Below are 6,000 nucleotides of genomic sequence, written 5' to 3' on the forward strand. Positions count from 1 at the left end.
AGGCAAGTCCCTCCCCTGCATCTGCTGAGCAGGAAGGTGCAGTGGGTGGGGAGGCAGGTGAGGCAGAGCCTCCCACCGGAGTCCTTCGAGGAAAAGCGCCGCTGCAGGAGACACTCAAGCACCCACAACCCACGTGTGGAGCACCCAAGCACCCACGCTGATTGTGGGTGCTTGGGTGCCTCCCAGGGTGGTGGCGCTTTCGAAGGACTGCGGCGGGGAGGCTCTGCCTCACCTGCCTCCCCACCCACCTCACGTCCCTGCTGCTGGCTTTCCCCGAATCCCGAGCGCTCGCTCGGCTACACTTTCCCAGGCCCCCCCAGGCGCTTCGGTGTCCCCCAGAACGGAAGCCCGGTTTTTGACAGCAAGTCCGCATGGTCAGGGCGAGGCCGGGCACGGCAGGCCCCTTCACCTGTCAGGGAAGACCGGAGAAAGCCCAGCAGCCCTTCGCGAAGGCTGCGGGAAGGAACAGCCTGGATGATGCGGCTGTCTTGCCAGCCACCTGCTCCGTCCGCTCCTGCCTCCTCCTCCAGTGTGCGGGACGCGGGAGGGACTGGGAGGGTGATGATGGTGGCGATGGACAAGCACCAAGCCCCCCTTTCTGCAGGGTGGGATGTCATTCAGAAGCCTGCAAGCCCGCACCTGTGCGGGCTGTTCTGCCCCCCCCCCCACCCCCACCCCAGCCACACACTCCGGGTCCCAGCACAGCTCTACCTCCGGGGCTGCAGTTCGGTGAGTCTTTTCAAAGGCAAAGGCAGCGCAGCGCTTCGCTTCGCTCCCTTGCCGTCGGAGCCCACCCGCATTGAAACAAAGCGGCGCGCTTTGAGGAGCCAGCCTTGGGCTGCAAGTTTCTCGGGATCTGGTCCCCCCCCCCCATCAGGACCGGCTCCCTCTGCCCAGCACGGGCGCCCCTCCTCCCGGCAGCCCGCTGAATCCCATTCGTCAGAGCAGAGAGTTCCTTTCCATGAAGCAGGGCAGGGACTGCTTGGCCCCCCGTCCCAGCCTAAGCTGGGGAGGCAGAGAGGCTGTTCTAGAACAGCTGGACCCCACATTTGGTTCTGCCTCCAGCTCTCGCAGGCGCCCGCCCCGCCACGGCTCCGCCCCAGGGCCGATGCTGGACGGGGAGGGGGAGTACGGCGGGTCGTCGGGCGACCCACCGACCTCCTCCTTTTGGCGATGGCCAAGCCGGCAGAACAGAGCAGAGCACTTTCCGCGCCCATTGGTTCAATGCTGAGGACAGGGGGCTCTTCAGAGTCGCCCAGAGCCGGGCGCCCTTGCCCCATCCAGGCTCAGCCCCGAAGGCCAGCGGTGGAGGCCTCGCAGGGTCATTCCCCCCACCGGCCCCACGTCGCCTGCTTCGGACTCTCTGTCCCGGAGCCAGAGCAAGAACCGGGGATCGCACCTGGCAGGTCCTCCGGTCCTTTTCCCACTCGTGGCCCCCCTCCGCCTGCTGCGGCTGATACCCCTCCGGTGGCTCTGCGACCTGCCTCCCTGCCCTTCCCCAGGTCCAAGCCATCTCTGCGCCCCGAGACACGCACCCATTCCAGGTCTGGGAAGCAGGAGCGTGATGTCGAAGGGCTTCGGGCAGCGAGCGGGACGAGTCCGCCTCCCCTCGGTGTCCGCCCAGCATCCCACGGATGGCCGGAGCCCGGGGCATCGGGAGAGTCAGGATGACACCCTGCCCGACGGGGCTTCCCCTGCGCCCCCATCTCTTTCGTTGTTAGTCACAGGGATGGGAGAGGCCGGTCCTGTCCAGGGAAGGCGAGCGCCGCGGGACCGCGAGGGGGAGGCAGAAAGTCCCGGGGGTTTCGTTCGGGCGCTACTGTGGGGGGGGGGGGGTCGCTAAACCACGGCTGGCTCCGCGGACTTCCCAAGAGGAGGCAGCGGCCACTGGCCCTCGGCCCTCTGCCAAGACAGGGCTGCGAAATGGTCACATCGCCGCCACACAGAGGGGCCGGGGCTCCCGCCTGCCTGGAGATCGCGGCTCTGGAGGAGACCCTCTCTCCCTCCGCAGGCGGGGTGGCCTCCGCGCACGGGCACTCTTTAGTCGGGCTCAGGCTGCCTTCGCAGGAAAAGAGGCTCCGGGGCTGGGCCCCGCCTCCAACTGAGGCTGCAACCCTGGCCGTACTTTCCCGGGAGTAAGTCTCATTGAACACAGTGGGACTTACTTCTGAGTAGCCATGCATAGGATTGGGCTGTCAGCCCTTTGCAGGGACGGGAGTAAAAGTACCCCGGACAGATGTTTCTTTCCCCATCTCCTCAAAAGGACTGTCCCTTTGAATCCCCCCTCCCATCTATCTGTGGTTCTCCTACAGACCTGCGAGAGGAACAGTCCTTGGGTTCAGATTTGCCTGGAACCCGCACCATCCGACCTAGAAGGCTTCCTCCCCAAACCCTGATGTGTGGCAACTCCCTCTAGATACTCAGGGCTGAAGCAAAATCACTCTGCACCTGCTCAGGAGCACACTCAAATATCCCTACTTCAAATGTTGCAGGGTCGAAATAGATTGGGAGTAGACGCTGGAGCATCATCCTAATCCTTGGCATCAATTAGGTCTGGCGCCCAGTTGGAATGAGGTCCTTCTTCCCTCCAGTCCCCACAGTCCGCTGCTGGTCGGGGACATCACTGAGAAAAGCCACTCTGTTCATGGTCGCGAGCATTTCTCTCTGCTGCGTTCGCTTCCACGCAGGGAGGTGCGGTGGGTGGGGAGGCAGGTGAGGCAGAGCCTCCCCGCCGGAGTCCTTCGGAAAGCGCCGCCGCCGTGGGAGGTGCTCAAGAACACTCAACCCACGCGCGACACTTGTCGCACTTGAGTGTGCTTGAGCACCTCCCACGGCGGCGGCGCTTTCCGAAGGACTCCGGCGGGGAGGCTCTGCCTCACCTGCCTCCCCACCCACCGCACGATCCTGGCTTCCAGGCTCGCCCCAGCACAGGTTGTGGGGCTGAAGCCTGCCTGCGGAGAGCGGCGTGGGACAAGCAGGCCTGCTTGCCCTCGACCACGGAGGGCTCGCCCAACCTGTCTCCCCAGCCCCGCCAAGCTGGCGAAAGAAATCCGGCGTGCGCTCCGCCAGGCGATGCATCCAAGAAGTTTGCAAGCATTTCCACGCCTCTCTCCCCCCCCCCCCGCCGCATGCCTCTCATCGCCCGCTTCCACGTGCGGGTTCGCGGTGCAGCGGAAAAGTGCCAGCCAGCTGCCCGGCGGGAAGCCCGCAACTTTGCCGACGCACAGCCCAATCCTATCCATATTTTCCTGGGAGTAAGCTCCATTGACACTGATGAAATTTACTTCTGAGTAGACATGCCGAGGATGGAGCTGTCCCTCCCCGCGTCAAGCCTCAGGCCAGCCCATGAACAAGCGCCCCCCCGCCCCCTCCGAGCTGCCCCGTCGGACTTTGTCCCCTCCCCCGTCCCACCACAAAGAAGGGGCCAAAGCAGATCCACTCCGACAGACAGCCCAATCTTATCCACACTTTCCTGGGAGTAAGTCCCACTGAATCTAACGGGACTTACTTCTGAGTAGACGTGCATAGGCTTGGGCTGAGGGTAAACTCCGCTCCAGCGGGCAGCGCCGGACGAGGACAAATCGCTGCCATTCATCAAGCCCGGGAGGGCGAGCCCGCGAGCATCATCCCCATGACAACTGCAAGCGGCGGGGAAGGAGAGCGAGCACGGCCTCTCCTCCCCTCCAGGCTGCGCGCAACCCGCCCGGCTGGCGCTCCGGGCTGACCCCAGCCCGGTTCCCCGCGGAAGAGAGCGCCCCGAACTTGGAGAAGTCTCCCCCTGCCCGCCCGCCCGCCCGCCCGCCCCCTCCAGGCGCTCACATACTCGGCTGCTGTGGCGGTTCCGTCTTTACATGCGGCGTCCACCCCTCAGGCCCCTCAAAGCGGCAGCGGGCGGGCGCGGAGGACAGCCCGGGCGGGCTCCCGGGAAGCTGCAGTCCGGAGGGATGCGCTGTCCCGCTGAGGCATTGGGCGGAGGGCGCGCAGGGCGGCCGCGGCTCCTGCTTGTTGCTCCTGGAGCGGCTCAATGTGCCTTTGTTTATATACGCCCGCTGGCTGCTGCTGCTGCTGCCTCTGCCGCCGCGCGCTCCGAGCCCGTCCCTGCGCCCGCGTCCTGGAGCCGAGGCGGAGGGAGGAAGGCGCTCCCGAGTGCCGCTCGCTCTCCCTCTCCCTCCTCGCCGCACGTCATTTATGCGAGAGGAGCCCTAGCGGCCTCTTCATACAGCGGCTGGAATGCGAGACGTCAATAGTGACGCCATGGGAGCCTGACGCTGCTGACCCCCGCCCCTGCCCGCGCCCGCGCCGCCCCCCGCGTCTGGCTCGCTCCGCTCCGCTCCGCCGTGTGTGTGAGAGCGCGAGTGGCGCACGCGACACCTCTGCACGCGGAAGGGGCTCGCGAGAGGAAGGGGCGCGCCGGCCCGGGACGCTGCAGCTGCCTGCTGGCCCTGGTTCGTGCACGGCGCCCGGGCAGACCGCGCGACTCTGACTCCTGCTTCCAGTGCAAAGCGCAGGGACTGTGCGCACCGGGGAGCGGGAGAGCGGCTGCCGCCTGGCTGAACAACTCCTCTCGTGGTCGCTGGGCTTGGCTTCCGAAGGGCGCAAGTCTCGCGTCCAGCCTGCGAGCTCAGACCTGCTCGGGCTGCTTCTGCCAGTGCGGGGTGTTTGCAAAGGGGACGCGAGCTCCCGCCTCCGCCCCGCGCTGTCCGGGCATTTGGCTGCAGCGATGCGAAACATGCCCTTCGCAGGAGCGAAGCGGCCGGAACTGTTATGAGAGAGACTGCTCTGGGGGAGAGGCCACCAAGCCCCGACCCCATGCCCGTGTCAGAGCCCAAGCCTAGGCACGCCTGCTCAGAAGTAGCCCCATTAGAGTCAATGGGGCTTACTCCCAGGAAAGTGTGCATAGAATTGCAACCTTAGAGCTCAATCCTATGCATGCCTACTCAATAGGAAGTCCCATTAGAGTCAATGGGTTTACTTCCAAGAAAGTGTGGCTAGGATTGCAGCCTGAGAGCCCAGTCCTATGCATGTCTACTCACTAGGAAGTCCCATTAGAGTAAATGGGGCTTGCTCCCAGGAAAGTGTGGATAGGATTGCAGCCTGACAGGCCACATCTATGCATGCCTACTCAGACGTAAGTCCTATTAGAGTCAGTGGGGCTTGCTCCCAGGAAAGCGTGGACAGGATTGGGCCCTCAGTGTGCTCCACCTGGATGGATTCGAGAGCGCCTGTTCACTACTGCGGCGTTCAGGAGAAGAATCAGGAAGGGCAGCGGGTGAGGTCCGTGAAGGGAAAGACCAGGCGCACCCTCTTCCAGGGGCCGCGCCAAGGGGCTGCATGGCTGGCCTCCTGGAGAAAAACATGCACGGGTGCTGAGGCAGAGAATATCTGGGGTGTGCGGGGAGGATCCACGCGCGTGGGAGCCTTCGTGGCTGCGGTCGTGGGCACTCAAGTGCGGGAGTGGTTTGTTTTCGCAGTCCCTCGCACACGTGTGTGTGTGAAACCCAGTGTCAGAGGAGTTGCGTGAGGTCCGGGAGACGTGCCGGGCCCAGCGCTCCGAGGACTTCCGCCACAGGGCGATCCGCACACTGCACCCGACAGCAGCCGCGGTCAAGCAGACCGCCGTCGCCCTGCCCCCCGCCGCCGCTTTCACTATCCTCTGACATCGAGGGAGCCCCTTTTCAGAACCAATCGGAACGGGACGTCACGGTGGAACGCCGGCCCTCGTGACACGGTGGCCAATCCGAGCACGGGACGCGGCGGGCTCCGTTCCAGAGGGGGCGGGGCCAGAGAGAGTTGACGCAAAGGAGGCGCGTGATTGACGCAAACGCTGTTGCTAAATTTAGCCCCATGGGCAAAAAGCGGGTGACGGAGGCGGCGCGCGCGCGCGCTAGAGACGAGCGGGCCCTCGGCGCCCATTGAGTCTGAGGCTGGTAGGCTCGCGCGCCCGGTGTCGAGTGCGCGCGCGCGGCGCGTCCCGTGCTATTTCGGGAGAGGCGCGCGCCG

General features: G+C 65.2%; 1 protein-coding gene across 1 annotated transcript in view; it reads right to left on the reverse strand.

Annotated features, from left to right (window-relative positions):
* Positions 1-4,163, reverse strand: part of NR4A3 (nuclear receptor subfamily 4 group A member 3) — a 40,726-nt gene extending 36,563 nt beyond the window's left edge. Inside the window, exon 1 of the mRNA XM_066627449.1 lies at positions 3,824-4,163. The gene's annotated coding sequence lies outside the window, so the exon portion shown is untranslated. The remainder of the gene's footprint in view (positions 1-3,823) is intronic.
* Positions 4,164-6,000: the final 1,837 nt, after the last annotated feature.

The sequence above is a fragment of the Tiliqua scincoides genome, chromosome 5, assembly GCF_035046505.1.
Source record: "Tiliqua scincoides isolate rTilSci1 chromosome 5, rTilSci1.hap2, whole genome shotgun sequence".
NCBI lineage: Eukaryota > Metazoa > Chordata > Lepidosauria > Squamata > Scincidae > Tiliqua > Tiliqua scincoides.